The sequence below is a fragment of the Eriocheir sinensis genome, chromosome 22 (genome assembly GCF_024679095.1).
Source record: "Eriocheir sinensis breed Jianghai 21 chromosome 22, ASM2467909v1, whole genome shotgun sequence".
In the NCBI taxonomy this organism is placed as follows: domain Eukaryota; kingdom Metazoa; phylum Arthropoda; class Malacostraca; order Decapoda; family Varunidae; genus Eriocheir; species Eriocheir sinensis.
The window spans coordinates 8,149,772-8,167,753 of record NC_066530.1 but is presented as its reverse complement, the minus strand read 5'-3'; the positions used below and the strand labels follow the sequence as shown (position 1 = coordinate 8,167,753).

Here is a 17,982-nt window from a genome sequence, read left to right as displayed (position 1 = left end):
AGAACATGCAGTAATTGACTTAAATTAGAAAAGTATAGATTTAGGAGGGAATTAAATGGGCAGGCATTGGTTTAATAATAGGATGGTGGGGAATGGAATAGATTCCGCAATCACATAGTGAGTGCAGGGACGATAGCTTGTTTTATGAGTAGGCTGGATAGCTACATGGACGAGGCTGACAGGTGGTAATGGGGAGGAATCTGGACCTGCCGTGTGTAGGCCATTCGGCCTCTTGCCGCGGGAGGAGGGGAGGCATGCAGTTAGCAAATTCAGAACAGTTGTCAGCGTGAAAATGATTAGAATTTCCACATTATCATTATTTATATATGTCACTTACCCCGGCTGGCATCCTTCCGTAATAAATGTAGCTTCACACCAGGCTGTGTCCTCTTTATCACCACAAAGGGACATGATTCGAGGCTCCGGCTGGTAAACGTGGTGGCCGCGGCGGTGTTATGATTTTTGAACGAGGCAGCGTTGCAATCAGAGCAGAGAAAGATATTGCTGCGAATAGCGGTATAATAAACAGTATAAATTAGACCAAGATAATTATATTCACCCTCTTTCCCCTACAAACCAATGACTCAATGTATATAGATCATCATTACTGATGGAAGTCAGCGTGCGTGCTAAAACAATGAGTTTGGAAGAAAAAACATGATCACATAGTTTTTAAAGAACGGCAGTAGGGCTACAATTCCTTGGTTCATTCCAGTATGTATACAGAAAGGTTAAACACATAAAACACATCTAACCACACATGCAGAGAAAGTAATATAATTGCGGTATAATAATATAACAATAATAGCATTACTCATGACATGCAGTCAGGCTATATCTACCTAGTAAATATATACAGTATATATAGTTCCTTCTGTTCATTTTAATATTTATCTACCTTTATTTTTTTTATTTAAAATGGGAAATAACCAGACTGAAGAAAAAAAGTAGCAACATTTGCTGCTTGATCCCATGTAGCAACACTGCTGATTGGTTCTAGGGGTTGGGGGTGGGTCTTAAGGGGGGGAGGCGCCTGAATGTAAACAAAGCTGCTCGTGCGCCATCTGTTGCAACCGACATACACCAACACCCGCCCACGGTCTCCCATAGAGGCCCCCTCTCCTGTTCTATAGTCTCCTTGGTTTCGACCGTCAGTTTGTAGGTAAACAAACGCATCTCAATACTCTCCAAACGACTTCCATTTCTTTTCTTTTTGCCTGGTTTTATTGCTTAGTTTATATATACGTTTTCCTTAATTCTGCGTATTTTTACTAATATTTACCTTTTTTAATATACCTGTCAAATAATTATGCAAAATAAGAAACACAAAAGTGATGTGCCTATATTTTCGAAGGCCAACATAGCTTCGTAGGCCAAGGCACCGTTCCTTGTCTGCCTAATGGGTAATCCGGCCCTGCCCATATGTTGTCCTGAAGACCACCTATCAACCCGGACTATAAATTCTCTCTCTAAAGAGAGGTTCAAAGATGAGCTCGGGGGGGGGCAGCAAGTGCCAAGCAAGATGGTGCCACTTTAAACACTTGCCTGTGCCATAACGGGCTGGGGCCGACCATCAGGCCTCACCAAGAATGCCTGCCGCCACCATAGGCCGAAACGTAAAAGAAAAAAATGCTGATTAAGATTGGATACATGTAAGTAATTGCTCGGAGTTTTCCCTTTCTAGGAAGTCTCCTTGTTGATTTATGCAGTAAAACACTTTATTTGTGACCTCAAGCCACACACACATGCACAAACACACACACAAAAAAAGAAAAAAAAAAGTGTTTGTTCGGAAAGAAGTCCTAATCCTGTGATTGATGAAGTGTGATATGACAGTTAATTACATATTTAATTAGGTACACTTTATCATGGTGAACAGGCTTGTGTGCGGCATTGATCTTTGGACTTCATGGATTAAAAGTTAAATTTGCCATCTGAGATAATGATCTTACTCTTCCATGCCACAAACTATTAAAATAATATGTTGACTGTTTACAGAAAAAAAAACTTTTTAGTTTGTAAATCCAGCTGCTGTGATTGCATGTCCTAACACAATATTTATAATGAAGAGTGTCAGATTAAGTTAAAATACAGAAAACCCTGTGAATGGTAACTTATTCTCACCAAACTGTAATCTAGCCCATTAACATGAATCCTAGCTCTACTAAATGAAAACTTAGTGCTGTTAACCAGGGTTAATGTCTATAATTCCACCTGTCCCACAGTGGCACATGAAACTGGTTATGTCTGGCAACATTTGACATGTTTTAATCAATCTGCTAATTATTCCTAGCAAAAAATTGGTAGTTTCCCAAATTTCCCTCCCTATTCTAAAATCCACTGATTTCCACACACAAAAAAGCAAAGTAATATCAAGCACATGACAACTCACAAGAAAAAGGTTTTGTCCCCACAATACACAAAAATGATGAAAAATAAGCATTTAAGGCCTCACAACACCATGAGGTGGGCGGACTCTGCCGCTGCTGGAGGTGAGCCGCCACCTTGACCGCCACTGACAGTGGCAAAAAGCAAAGCATATTATAGGTACTTATCATGAATAATTACTTAACAAATCTAACATCACCCTAAACATACGAGGGCTTTGGCCCCTCAACCCCTTTACTTTAATATAGCTAGACAAAACATCTCCCCCTAACAGGAGGGCTTCAACCCCCCTCATAGAAAACTTAACACATATCTTAACTAGTGGCCTAACACAAGAAAACGGCAACTCTGGTCAGTAAGTAAGCACTCTGAGGCTCTGAGGTAATAAGTGGCGCCACTCCTCACCAGCGGTCCTCGGCGGTATGACAGCTGCTGCATGGCCTGTGGAGGACAGGTGGCTACTTCGCAGCTCTTCCTCCTCCTCTGCTTACCCACACCCCTTGCTTCTCAATGGCGTTACACTACCTGCCACTCCTTCCTCCTCTCTCTCGGCGTTCCTGGCTTCCTCTCCCTCCCGTCCTTCCCCGCCGCAGCCTCGTCATGAAGGTGGTGTCTGACTGTCCTGCCGCGGTCACTTTCATTTCTCTATAATAGTTAATCACGAGACTGTCACGCACTACTGTTTGCTAGGGTGGCGGCTGATGATGGTGATGATAATGGTGATGATAAATACACAGATTTACATAGGTATTCAGACCATTCAGACCCTGTGGTTCTATAGTTTTTCGCCTCTAACTTGAGCCCTGTGGCCTCGCCCGGGGCAACCCCCTTTGTTTACACATCTAGCGATGACCTGCGTATGGCGATATGTCTCACTGTTAGTCTGTACGTTATCTATTTATGGAATATATATATATATATATATATATATATATATATATATATATATATATATATATATATATATATATATATATATATATATATATTTTTTTTACGGTGTTGACTATTGCGCCGGTAGGCATCTGCCCGGTGGGGCCTGAGGGTGGGCCCAAGGCTTCTTCCAGGTGGGGCCGGTTGGTCGGCCCAGCCCGGTCGGGCGCAGGCGAGTGTTTATAGTGGCGCCATCTTGCATTGGCTCATGCCTTTGAAACTCGTTATTTATTCGCTTGGACGGCTTCCTCTAGAGTCCGGGTTGATGGGTGGTCTTCAGAACAGCATGTGGGTAGTTTTAAGCCACTCGGCGGTGACTGAAAAATCCGAGTGGTAGCGTGAGGATTCGAACCCGCGTCGTCCATCACGCGGCGAATGTGGGTCCAGTACGCTATCACTTCGGCCAGCCACCGCCTATATATATATATATATATATATTTACTATATATTTATATATATATATATATATATATATATATATATATATATATATATATATATATATATATATATATATATATATATATATATATATATATATATATATAAAACGACTGCATAGTGTTATGAATGGCTTGGGATCTGAGGGAAAGACAACGACTCTGTAAACCTTCTATTTCAATTGGTAATGTGGCTCATGCGATGGTGTCGCACCATTCACCGTTTCGCCACTATGGAAGACTCACGTAGGTCTCACTCTCGCGTCCTGCACAGCCAAGCATAAGATATTATATATAACGTAAATAAGAGAGAGTGAGGGGGGGGGGGGGCGGTTAGAGAGCTCCTCTGAGGAGAGTGATGGGATGATATGGCAATAGCGCGGCTCAGGGGAGCCGTGCCTAAAGGCTCAAATTAGAGTCGATCGACTATACAAGACCTTGGCTGCCATGTGGACGTGGTGTGGTGTGGACGGCCAGCCGGACATGCAAAAAGAAAGACTTACCAATAAGACTTACCAATAAGATCCACGGGATTTACCTATGATCTACATATACATAGATCCTGTTGCCCGCCTCCATATTCATCTGTGTTTTGTGTTTGTCATATTTGTTTTTGAATGATGTAGATGTAGCATTAACTGTATTTTCTGGGAGTGAGTTCCACAAATTTACAACTCTGTGTGTGAAGTGTGTTGTCTTTGTGTTTTGTTGCATCTCTGTTTGTGTACTTGTTTGGAGTGGCCACTTAGTGTTGTGTTGTGGCATCATTACTTGTGTGACGGTTTCCGCGCCGCTCATTGGCTGTTGTTTACTAGATCTAAGCTGCGGCAATTCCGTTTGCCATGACGTAAACTAGCTCTCTGCTACCTCTTAAAATCAACACTATTGGTATATAAATGTAGTTATTCTTTTAATCGCTCTTCCTTTCAGCTATTTATTAGTTTATTACCTACAAATAATAGAAACATAATTTATTTCAGCATTAATGATAAGACGGACGATGAAAGAAAAGAGAAGGTTTTTGCTTTAGGCCAATGAGTATGTTATGGCTACATATCATCACTACACATGATGACTAAGCCAGGCCTAAATATATACCAAGAAATCTTACATTAAATGAGTTGATTAACGAAGGACATTAATTGTGTAGACTGTAGCCTAGCACTATGTAGTAGTAAAAAGTACTATAAAAAGCCTAACCTGGACAGTCGCTTCACGCTGCAAATTGTCCGTTTACGTGCAGTTCCGACTTAGTTTTGTTATGACTGTCGTTTCAGATATATTTATAATAGTTCAAAAGGCACATACTTATCAATAAAGATATATTATTGCATTAATTTTTTATCGGTCCTGTCTGTTACGTTACTGCTTAAAAAGGGTTTTGGTTGGAATACAAAGTCAATTTTATGCGCGTCGAAACAAGTTGAGAATTGGCCAATGAGCGCGCAGTACCGTCACCCAAACAATGATGCCAAGTCCGCGAGTCCACCCTTGAAGGCTTAGGCCCTCCAGATCTGATGGAACCGACTTTAGTGATCCAGAATGAGATAAGGTGATTACTTACACAATATTCTAAATACGAAATAAGTACTATAGTGCAACATTTAAAGTACAAAAACCAAGGCTGAATTCAGTAAGATCACTAATTGGCTGAGGGAGGCGGTCAAGAGTGATACTGGTTGGCTGGAATATCGTGACATCACACACCTCCCGAAGCAGTGTCAGACACACCTCAGCAGGTGGAGGGAACGCACGCCCGCTCGCTACTCTCGTCTAACTCATTTTAAATCGATTAAGTGGCTCTTCGGGTAGTGCGAGGTGAAACTACAAGTGAAGGTGAGTGTGATTATGGTTGTTTATTGTTTTGGGGTTAGTGGTTGATGAGATAAGGGCGTGAGGTGAGCTGAACGCCGTGAGGGACGCCTGGGGAAGCGGGAAGCAGCGTTGCTATCGCCGATCGCGTCCATGCATTGTCTACCCTTATTTGTGGTGTGTTTATTTGTTTATTTATGGTCTATTTATTGATGGTTTTCTTTACTTATTTGTTTTTTCAGTATTTTTTTCCAAGTATCTTTTTTGGGGGTGTTTTTTCAAGTACATTTTTAAGTAATTATGGTTTATATATATATATATATATATATATATATATATATATATATATATATATATATATATATATATATATATATATGGTTACTTATTTATGGTTTTATTTGTTTTAATCACTTATTATGGTGCCCTGTTTTATATTTGTTTTAAGTAATTGTATCGGTTTTAATAAGTTTCTTGAAGTGATTTTAGGAAGGTGAGCCAAGGGGGACGCAGTGCTGTCATAACCGAAGCCTTTGACCCATTTTCAAGCCTTATCTATGGTTTTATGGTGCTCATTTTTATGCTTTTTGTTTGTTTTAAGTAAGTTGTGTTGGTTTTAATAAGTTACTTGAAGGGTTTCTAGAAAGATGAGCCAAGGGGGACGCAGTGCTATCATAACTGAAGCCTTTGACCCATTTTCAAGCCTTATCTATGGTTTTATGGTGTTCATTTTTATGCTTTTTGTTTGTTTTAAGTAAGTTGTGTTGGTTTTAATAAGTTACTTGAAGGGTTTCTAGAAAGATGAGCCAAGGGGGACGCAGTGCTATCATAACTGAAGCCTTTGACCCATTTTCAAGCCTTATCTATGGTTTTATGGTGCTCATTTTTATGCTTTTTGTTTGTTATAAGTAAGTTGTGTTTAGTTTTAATAAGTTACTTGAAGGTTTTCTAGAAAGATGAGTCAAGGGGGACGTTATCAGACCATTCTCAGGATTTTTTTTTATTTTTTTATTTTTTTATTTACAACAAAGGAGGCAGCTCAAGGGCAACAAAAAAAGAAAACAATAATAAATAAAAAGCCCGCTACTCGCTGCTCCTAAAGTAAAACAAAAGAGGTGGCCGAAAGGAAGATCAAATACAGGAGGAGAGGTATCCTGATACCCTCCTCTTGAAAGAGTTCAAGTCGTAGGCAGGAGGAAATACAGATGAAGGAAGATTGTTCCAGAGTTTACCAGCGTGAGGGATGAAAGAGTGAAGATGCTGGTTAACTCTTGCATAAGGGGTTTGGACAGTATAGGGATGAGCATGAGTAGAAAGTCGAGTGCAGCGGGGCCGCGGGAGGGGGGGAGGCATGCAGTTAGCAAGTTCAGAAGAGCAGTCAGCGTGGAAATATCGATAGAAGATAGAAAGAGAGGCAACATTGCGGCGGAATTTAAGAGGTAGAAGACTATCAATATGAGGAGGAGAGCTGATGAGACGAAGAGCCTTAGCCTCCACTCTGTCCAGAAGAGCTGTGTGAGTGGAGCCCCCCACACATGAGATGCATACTCCATACGAGGGCGGACAAGGCCCCTGTATATGGACAGCAACTGTGCAGGGGAGAAGAACTGGCGGAGACGGTACAGAACGCCCAGCCTCGAGGAAGCTGATTTAGTAAGAGATGAAATATGAAGTTTCCAGTTGAGATTTTGAGTTAAGGATAGACCGAGGATGTTTAGTGTTGAGGAAGGTGATAGCTTGGTGGTGTCAAAGAATAGGGGATAGTTGTTTGGAAGATTGTGTCGAGTGGATAGGTGGAGAAACTGTGTTTTTGAGGCGTTGAAGGACACCAGGTTCTTCTTGCCCCAATCGGAAATAATAGTAAGGTCTGAGGCTAAGCGTTCTGCAGCCTCCAGCCTTGAGTCGTTAAGTTCCTGAAGGGATGTTCTATATCTCTGTCATCAGGTCTTTGATTGATTATGCTGCACCAGTTCTGGTGCGCTGCAGCATTTCCCAACTGAAACCATTTACCGTTGATAAGGTTTCAGGTCTCGCTCTACTGTCAGCGCAGCGCTTCGCAGGGGCCGTCAACAATAATTATGACGTTAGCTTCAATAATAATCCTCGATATGCACTTATTTACAACGTCGTAATGAGTGAGTCTTAATTGCTTCCATGGGTAGCCCACTGATGTCTTTTTAATAAACATGGCAACATTATAGTCACTTAGTCATGTTTTGATTCGTGCTAATCACAATATGTTTCCTTTTTACAGTATCACAAATATCCACTTTTTCATTTTCCATTAATCTGATATTTTCTTTTTAGTATCACAATCTAATGTCCAACGATTATTTTCAACTCACTGAACATTTAACACTCAATATATCTTCGAGTCTCAAACACTAATTAATAGCCATGATCGTTTATGTTACGAATTCTTTCAATTTCAGTCTGTAGAACTACACAACACTGGTCATTCGCTGAGTGGTTGATTTCAGGCTTCTTGTACCTCACACAATTTATGCATTTCTTCTCGGCCATGGCGCGCTCCTTGGATTTATGATCCCCGGCACATTTGAAACATTTTGGGGCTTCTCCATTGGTCTTAGCAGTAATGTTGGCCTCAAGATGGCCGTATCTTTGACAATGGTAACATATGATTGCATGGTATCTATCTCTCACAGCATACACTCCCCAATCTAGTTTTATCTTTTCATGATGCTTGTGGATCAGGTTTCTAACAGTTGGATCACATTTCAAAATATAGTGCATTGTGCCTCCAGCAGCAAGCTTATTGAAAATCTTCTCAATATTCCCCTCAACTCCTGGAATCGAGTGTAGGTACTCATTCCTGTTTAACAATGTCCCAGTTATCTTATCCCCGGTCTCCTCCTTATGCACATTGCAGAGGATGCATGATCTTTGGCCTTAATTTTCCCACACTCTTCGTGCTAAATTGCTCTACATTTTCTACTTTCTGAGCTGCTTCAGTCCTTATATTCTCATCATCAAAGCTCATAACAATGTTACCTCCATTAGTGGATCTTGAATTCGTAATGTGAATGCCATGTAGGGCCTGGGAAACTTCATTTTTCATCTCGGTAGCCTTTTTATCTTGATCAGAGGCCTTCACGACAAGGAGATGCTTTTTACTCCTCCGTTTTGCTTCATCAGCCCAGCTGGCGCCAGCCGACTGTCATGTCACTGCAAAGCACATCTGCCACCTCGCCCAACTTCTCTTTCACACTGAGTGCCCAAGTTTCAGCTTCATCTTTCACAACTAATATTCAGTGGTGGGCACCGATCACTTTTTTGCTGTTCCGATCCCCGATCATCCGATCAGTTTCGGCAACTGATCCGATTCCGATCATCCGATCATTTTTTAAGTACTGCTGTTCCGATCACCATTCTGATTATCCGATCATTAAAACTTATAATAATTACTATTATTTTTTTTTAATAATAATTACAAGAAATACCTATTTTAGGCGTTCTTTAAATAATAATCTCAAATAAGTAATAACTTAATTATTTGCTTATAAATATCTGTATTTTTCCTCTTTCTTTTGGTATATAGGACATGGTACAGAAAAAATGTTATCTTAACTTCTTATTTTAGGCATTTATTTAAGTCTACCCTTTTTATTAAGTTTATGAAAGTATGAAAAAGCAATTATGTTCGCTAGTTTAACTTTTGTTTGAAGTTAATTTTGATTTTTGACAAACATTTTTCTACTTTTTAATATTTTACCATCGATATCTAGGAAATATTTTTTACTCTTCTATAAAAAACGAGCGATAGTGATCATTAATCCCCTTTCCTTCCTGATTAAATAGCTTTCTGAATAAAATAAATTGGTCCATAAATAAATTAGTTACAAGAAGAACATAAGCAATAAGGTTTTGATTTTAAGTGAGCCGGTGTTGTGTCATCTGCCATCCACGTATCCTAAGACATCCCATCCTGATCTGCGCATGCGCAGAACCCGATGTTTACAAACACAGTGTTGATATCGTAGTTTGTCCAGGCAAGATGGCGGCAAGACAGCATGGCAGCTTTTATGGGAAAATGGCCAAATTCAAGAATGACATGGACTCTATAATTCAGATAGCCTACCATTAAATGGAGAGAATCCGAGAAACATGACCATCAATCAGAAGAGAGTATAGGTTATCTGATTTATCACATATACCGACATACAAAGGGTGTAGGTTATCTGATTTTTCACATTTACCAACATACAACGGGTGTAGGTTATCTCATTTATCACATATACCGACATAGAAGGGGTGTAGGTTATCTCATTTATCACATATACCCACATACAAGGGGTGTAGGTTATCTCATTTATCACATATACCCACATACAAGGGGTGTAGGTTATCTCATTTATCACATATACCGACATACAATGGGTGTAGGTTATCTCAGTTATCATATTTACCGACATACAAGGGGTGTAGGTTATCTCATTTATCACATATCCTGACATACAAGGGGTGTAGGTTATCTCATATATCACATTTACTGACATACAAGGTTTCAGGTTACCTCATTTATCACATTTACCAACATACAAGGGGTTTAGGTTATCTCATTTTTCACATTTACTTACATACAAGGATAGGCGGTGGCTGAGTGATAAGCGTGCGGGGCCAGTATTCATCACGCCATGGACAATGTCGATTCGAATCCCCACGCTACCACCTGAGATTTTTTAGTCACCGACGAGTGGCTTAAGACTACCCACAGGCTGTCCAAAAGACCACCTATCATCCCGGATTCTAGAAGAAACCGCACAAGAGAATCAAATATGAGTTCCAGGGGGCAGCATGAGGCAAGCATAACTAGCGCCACTATAAAAATTGCCTGCGCCATGACGGGCTTGGGCTGACCACCAGGCCCCTGAAGAAAACCTACCGGCCCTATAGGCTGAGATGTAAACAAAAAAAAAAGTTACCTCATTTATCACATTTACCGACATGCAAGGGGTGTAGGGTACCTCATTTATTACATTTACCGACATACAAGGGGTGTAGGGTACCTCATTTATCACATTTACCGACATACAAGGGGTGTAGGGTACCTCATTTATTACATTTACCGACATACAAGGGATGTAGGGTACCTCATTTATCACATTTACCGACATACAAGGGGTGTAGGGTACCTCATTTATCACATTTACCGACATACAAGGGATGTAGGGTACCTCATTTATCACATTTACCGACATACAAGGGATGTAGGGTACCTCATTTATCACATTTACCGACATACAAGGGGCGTAGGGTACCTCATTTATCACATTTACCGACATACAAGGGGTGTAGGGTACCTCATTTATCACATTTACCGACATTCAATGGGTGTAGGGTACCTCATTTATCACATTTACCGACATACAAGGGGTGTAGGGCACCTCATTTATCACATTTACCGACATACAAGGGGTGTAGGGTACTTCATTTATCACATTTACCGACATACAATGGTTGTAGGGTATCTCATTTATCACATTTACCGACATACAAGGGGTGTAGGGCACCTCATTTATCACATTTACCGACATACAAGGGGTGTAGGGCACCTCATTTATCACATTTACCGACATACAAGGGGTGTAGGGTACTTCATTTATCACATTTACCGACATACAAGGGGTGTAGGGTACTTCATTTATCACATTTACCGACATACAATGGGTGTAGGGTATCTCATTTATCACATTTACCGACATACAAGGGGTGTAGGGTACCTCATTTATCACATTTACCGACATTCAATGGGTGTAGGGTATCTCATTTATCACATTTACCGACATACAAGGGGTGTAGGGCACCTCATTTATCACATTTACCGACATACAAGGGGTGTAGGGCACCTCATTTATCACATTTACCGACATACAAGGGGTGTAGGGTACTTCATTTATCACATTTACCGACATACAAGGGGTGTAGGGTACTTCATTTATCACATTTACCGACATACAATGGGTGTAGGGTATCTCATTTATCACATTTACCGACATACAAGGGGTGTAGGGTACCTCATTTATCACATTTACCGACATTCAATGGGTGTAGGGTATCTCATTTATCACATTTACCGACATACAAGGGGTGTAGGGTACCTCATTTATCACATTTACCGATATTCAATGGGTGTAGGGTATCTCATTTATCACATTTACCGACATACAAGGGGTGTAGGGTACCTCATTTATCACATTTACCGATATTCAATGGGTGTAGGGTATCTCATTTATCACATTTACCGACATACAAGAGGTGTAGGGTACCTCATTTATCACATTTACCGACATACAAGGGGTGTAGGGTATCTCATTTATCACATTTACCGACATACAAGGGGTGTAGGGTACCTCATTTATCACATTTACCGATATTCAATGGGTGTAGGGTATCTCATTTATCACATTTACCGACATACAAGAGGTGTAGGGTACCTCATTTATCACATTTACCGACATTCAATGGGTGTAGGGTACCTCATTTATCACATTTACCGACATACAAGGGATGTAGGGTACCTCATTAATCACATTTACCGACATACAAGGGATGTAGGGTACCTCATTTATCACATTTACCGACATACAAGGGATGTAGGGTACCTCATTTATCACATTTACCGACATACAAGGTATTTAGGGTACCTCATTTATTACATTTACCGACATACAAGGGGTGTAGGGTACCTCATTTATCACATTTACCGACATACAAGGGATGTAGGGTACCTCATTTATCACATTTACCGACATACAAGGGATGTAGGGTACCTCATTTATCACATTTACCGACATACAAGGGGTGTAGGGTACCTCATTTATCACATTTACCGACATACAAGGGGTGTAGGGTACCTCATTTATCACATTTACCGACATACAAGGGATGTAGGGTACCTCATTTATCACATTTACCGACATAAAAGGGATGTAGGGTACCTCATTTATTACATTTACCGACATACAAGGGGTGTAGGGTACCTCATTTATCACATTTACCGAGATACAAGGGGTGTAGGGTACCTCATTAATCACATTTACCGAGATACAAGGGGTGTAGGGTACCTCATTAATCACATTTACCGATATTCAATGGGTGTAGGGTATCTCATTAATCACATTTACAGAGATACAAGGGGTGTAGGGTATCTCATTTATCACATTTACCGATATTCAATGGGTGTAGGGTATCTCATTAATCACATTTACAGAGATACAAGGGGTGTAGGGTATCTCATTTATCACATTTACCGACATACAAGGGGTGTAGGGTATCTCATTAATCACATTTACCGACATACAAGGGGTGTAGGGTATCTCATTTATCACATTTACCGACATTCAAGGGGTGTAGGGTATCTCATTAATCACATTTACCGACATACTAGGGGTGTAGGGTACCTCATTTATCACATTTACCGACATTCAATGGGTGTAGGGTATCTCATCTATCACATTTACCGACATACAAGGGGTGTAGGGTACCTCATTTATCACATTTACCGACATACAAGGGGTGTAGGGTACCTCATTTATCACATTTACCGACATTCAATGGGTGTAGGGTACCTCATTTATCACATTTACCGACATACAAGGGGTGTAGGGTACCTCATTTATCACATTTACCGACATTCAAGGGGTGTAGGGTATCTCATTAATCACATTTACCGAGATACGAGGGCTGTAGGGTACCTCATTTATCACATTTACCGACATTCAAGGGGTGTAGGGTATCTCATTAATCACATTTACCGACATACAAGGGGTGTAGGGTACCTCATTTATCACATTTACCGACATACAAGGGGTGTAGGGTATCTCATTTATCACATTTACCGACATACAAGGGGTGTAGGGTACCTCATTTATCACATTTACCGATATTCAATGGGTGTAGGGTACCTCATTAATCACATTTACCGAGATACAAGGGGTGCAGGGTACCTCATTTATCACATTTACCGATATTCAATGGGTGTAGGGTATGTCATTAATCACATTTACCGAGATACAAGGGGTGCAGGGTACCTCATTTATCACATTTACCGATATTCAATGGGTGTAGGGTATCTCATTAATCACATTTACCGAGATACAAGGGGTGTAGGGTATCTCATTAATCACATTTACCGACATACAAGGGGTGCAGGGTACCTCATTTATCACATTTACCGATATTCAATGGGTGTAGGGTATGTCATTAATCACATTTACCGACATACAAGGGGTGCAGGGTACCTCATTTATCACATTTACCGATATTCAATGGGTGTAGGGTATCTCATTAATCACATTTACCGAGATACAAGGGGTGCAGGGTATGTCATTTTTCACATCTTTCGTTTCGTTTCGGTAGGTGTCCTCCTCCCTGCAACAATACATTATCAGTCAGTCAGTCAATCAAGGGGGACGCAGTGCTGCCATCGCCGAAGCCATTGACCTATTGTGTCCTTAATTACGGATTTGTTTACTTGTTTGGTGCTTTTTTTTTCTATTTTACGTGTTTTTAGTTTGTTTTCAGTAACTTGTGTTAAATAAGTGATCTGAAGGGACTGTAGGAAGAGGGTAGGGCAAGGGAAGGGGGACGCAGTGCTGCCATCGCCAACGCCATTCATGCTTTTTCTGCCGTTTTTATGCATTTATTTACTTGTTTGGTGCATGCCTTTTTTTCTATTTTACGTGGTTTAGCTTGTGTTCAGTTTAAATAAGTTATCTGAAGTGATATTAGGAAGGGGACGCAGAGCTGCCATCACCGACGCCAGTGATCTTATTTTTTTGACCTTATTTACTGATGCATTTATTCTTTTGGTGCTCTTTTTTATAATTTGCATGTTTTTAGGTTGATTTACGTAAATTGTTTTCGTTAGAACAAGTTATACGAAGGGAATTTAGGAAAAAGGTAAGGTAGACGCAGTGTTGCCATCACCATCGCCAAAACCATTCACATGACTGTATTACTCTCCTGCTCGCCTACCCTCCCCCCACCCCCCCTGCGTCCCTGACGTCGCCAAAGCCGGTCAGGGTTCATAAATCCTCGAACATTTCGAGCCTTCCACACCCACATTTGATGAGGCTCTCGTAAAAGTTTTGGATATCTCAATGGTTAGCTGTGCGAACCTTGTGATAGTTTGACAAAGCTCCGTGAACGTAAATGTAAAAAAAAGAAAAAAATCCTGAGACCCCAACTATATAGTCCCCAGACCAACGCTTTGCTTCCTTGTTTTAGGGGGAAGTCGGCCTTTTTGCGGGTGGAAGGAGCATTAGCATTATCGATTAGCCATTCTCGGCAGTCCTGGTCTTGAAAAACTGGTGGAGTGACCTAAATCAATGGGTCAGGACCATTGGAAGGGGGCCGGGCCCCCTGGGCCCCCCTTGGATCCACCAATGTAGCTATGTCTTATAATATATCTATCCTTTACAGTCTGATGGTGCATCCGTCTAGGTTGTCAAGTTTTAGTAGCTACTCATGAGAAGTATTCCTTATAATGGTCATTGATTTCCAGATGCTTTACACTAAAAAAGTGTTGTGAAACCTGCCGCAAATAATAATCAGCTGTAGTCAACCCTTACTTTAAAGAACCAATATGGAGGAAGGGGGTGATGTTATATACAAAAATCTTTTACATCTGAAGTATCCAACCTTTTTGTGTATAATAAACTTTGTTTGTTACATGAACTTAAAAGTTCACATTTACCGACATTCAAGGGGTGTAGGGTACCTCATTTATCACATTTACCGACATACAAGGGGTGTAGGGTACTTCATTTATCACATTTACCGACATACAAGGGGTGTAGGGTACCTCATTTATCACATTTACCGACATTCAAGGGGTGTAGGGTATCTCATTAATCACATTTACCGACATTCAAGAGGTGTAGGGTACCTCATTTATCACATTTACCGACATACAAGGGGTGTAGGGTACCTCATTTATCACATTTACCGACATACAAGGGGTGTAGGGTACCTCATTTATCACATTTACCGACATACAAGGGGTGTAGGGTATCTCATTAATCACATTTACCGACATTCAAGGGGTGTAGGGTATCTCATTAATCACATTTACCGACATTCAAGGGGTGTAGGGTATCTCATTAATCACATTTACCGACATACAAGGGGTGTAGGGTACCTCATTTATCACATTTACCGATATTCAATGGGTGTAGGGTATCTCATTAATCACATTTACCGAGATACAAGGGGTGCAGGGTACCTCATTTATCACATTTACCGATATTCAATGGGTGTAGGGTATCTCATTAATCACATTTACCGAGATACAAGGGGTGCAGGGTACCTCATTTATCACATTTACCGATATTCAATGGGTGTAGGGTATCTCATTAATCACATTTACCGAGATACAAGGGGTGCAGGGTATGTCATTTATCACATTTACCGAGATATAAGGGGTGCAGGGTATGTCATTTTTCACATCTTTCGTTTCGTTTCGGTAGGTGTCCTCCTCCCTGCAACAATACATTATCAGTCAGTCAGTCAATCAAGGGGGACGCAGTGCTGCCATCGCCGAAGCCATTGACCTATTGTGTCCTTAATTACGGATTTGTTTACTTGTTTGGTGCTTTTTTTTTCTATTTTACGTGTTTTTAGTTTGTTTTCAGTAACTTGTGTTAAATAAGTGATCTGAAGGGACTGTAGGAAGAGGGTAGGGCAAGGGAAGGGGGACGCAGTGCTGCCATCGCCAACGCCATTCATGCTTTTTCTGCCGTTTTTATGCATTTATTTACTTGTTTGGTGCATGCCTTTTTTTCTATTTTACGTGGTTTAGCTTGTGTTCAGTTTAAATAAGTTATCTGAAGTGATATTAGGAAGGGGACGCAGAGCTGCCATCACCGACGCCAGTGATCTTATTTTTTGACCTTATTTACTGATGCATTTATTCTTTTGGTGCTCTTTTTTATAATTTGCATGTTTTTAGGTTGATTTACGTAAATTGTTTTCGTTAGAACAAGTTATACGAAGGGAATTTAGGAAAAAGGTAAGGTAGACGCAGTGTTGCCATCACCATCGCCAAAACCATTCACATGACTGTATTACTCTCCTGCTCGCCTCCCCTCCCCCCACCCCCCCTGCGTCCCTGACGTCGCCAAAGCCGGTCAGGGTTGATAAATCCTCGAACATTTCAGGCCTACCACACCACCATTTGATGAGGCTCTCGTAAAAGTTTTGGATATCTCAATGGTTAGCTGTGCGAACCTTGTGATAGTTTGACAAAGCTCCGTGAACGTAAATGTAAAAAAAAGAAAAAAATCCTGAGACCCCAACTATATAGTCCCCAGACCAACGCTTTGGTTCCTTGTTTTAGGGGGGAAGTCGGCCTTTTTGCGAGTGGAAGGAGCATTAGCATTATCGATTAGCCATTCTCGGCAGTCCTGGTCTTGAAAAACTGGTGGAGTGACCTAAATCAATGGGTCAGGACCATTGGGGGGGGGCCGGGCCCCCTGGGCCCCCCTTGGATCCACCAATGTAGCTATGTCTTATAATATATCTATCCTTTACAGTCTGATGGTGCATCCGTCTAGGTTGTCAAGTTTTAGTAGCTACTCATGAGAAGTATTCCTTATAATGGTCATTGATTTCCAGATGCTTTACACTAAAAAAGTGTTGTGAAACCTGCCGCAAATAATAATCAGCTGTAGTCAACCCTTGCTTTAAAGAACCAATATGGAGGAAGGGGGTGATGTTATATCCAAAAATCTTTTACATCTGAAGTATCCAACCTTTTTGTGTATAATAAACTTTGTTTGTTACATGAACTTAAAAGTTCACATTTACCGACATTCAAGGGGTGTAGGGTACCTCATTTATCACATTTACCGACATACAAGGGGTGTAGGGTACTTCATTTATCACATTTACCGACATACAAGGGGTGTAGGGTACCTCATTTATCACATTTACCGACATTCAAGGGGTGTAGGGTATCTCATTAATCACATTTACCGACATTCAAGGGGTGTAGGGTACCTCATTTATCACATTTACCGACATACAAGGGGTGTAGGGTTCCTAATTTATCACATTTACCGACATACAGGGGGTGTAGGGTTCCTCATTTATCACATTTACCGACATTCAAATGGTGTAGGGTATCTCATTAATCACATTTACCGACATTCAAATGGTGTAGGGTATCTCATTTATCACATTTACCGACATTCAAATGGTGTAGGGTATCTCATTAATCACATTTACCAAGATACAAGGGGTGTAGGTTATCTCATTTATCACATTTACCGATATTCAATGGGTGTAGGGTATCTCATTAATCACATTTACCGAGATACAAGGGGTGCAGGGTACCTCATTTATCACATTTACCGATATTCAATGGGTGTAGGGTATCTCATTAATC

At 40.7% G+C, this 17,982-nt stretch overlaps 1 long non-coding RNA gene across 2 annotated transcripts; it reads right to left on the bottom strand.

Moving 5' to 3' along the window:
- Window positions 1-12,272: 12,272 nt before the first annotated feature.
- LOC127002266 (uncharacterized) lies at window positions 12,273-15,748 on the bottom strand. 2 transcript variants are annotated; one of them, XR_007755936.1, is made up of 4 exons: window positions 15,484-15,748; window positions 13,079-13,204; window positions 12,575-12,658; window positions 12,273-12,448 (listed from the first exon to the last, which is right to left on the bottom strand). It is a non-coding gene; the product is annotated as an uncharacterized LOC127002266 (long non-coding RNA). The 2 variants fall into 2 exon arrangements; XR_007755935.1 differs by lacking the exon at window positions 12,273-12,448 and having other exon boundaries at window positions 12,505-12,658.
- Between the last annotated feature and the right edge of the window lie 2,234 nt (window positions 15,749-17,982).